This window comes from Penaeus monodon, chromosome 34 (genome assembly GCF_015228065.2).
Source record: "Penaeus monodon isolate SGIC_2016 chromosome 34, NSTDA_Pmon_1, whole genome shotgun sequence".
Classification (NCBI taxonomy): domain Eukaryota; kingdom Metazoa; phylum Arthropoda; class Malacostraca; order Decapoda; family Penaeidae; genus Penaeus; species Penaeus monodon.
The window spans coordinates 12,727,831-12,728,060 of NC_051419.1; the positions used below are offsets into that span (position 1 = coordinate 12,727,831).

The 230-nt window shown below is 23.5% G+C and overlaps 1 protein-coding gene across 1 annotated transcript in view; it reads right to left on the reverse strand.

The window, feature by feature from the left end:
- Nucleotides 1-230, reverse strand: part of LOC119594598 (ATP-citrate synthase-like) — a gene marked incomplete in the record, with an annotated part of 33,922 nt that overhangs the window by 13,676 nt on the left and 20,016 nt on the right.

The window sequence follows — 230 nt, forward strand, 5'->3', positions numbered from 1 at the left end:
AATTATAAAACAAAACCAGAGAAGAGTATGAATGAACTTTTCCAAAACAAGATTAATTTTCTAAATTTCAATCATATATAATGCAGAAATGCAAAGGATTACACCAATGAATAATTCCTAGGGTTGAGAAATCATTAATTTTCATTTATACTTTCAACAAAATTAAAAATATATCTACTCATTATACTGTAACATGAATAAATAGATGAGAAAAAGATAAAAAATCAGAC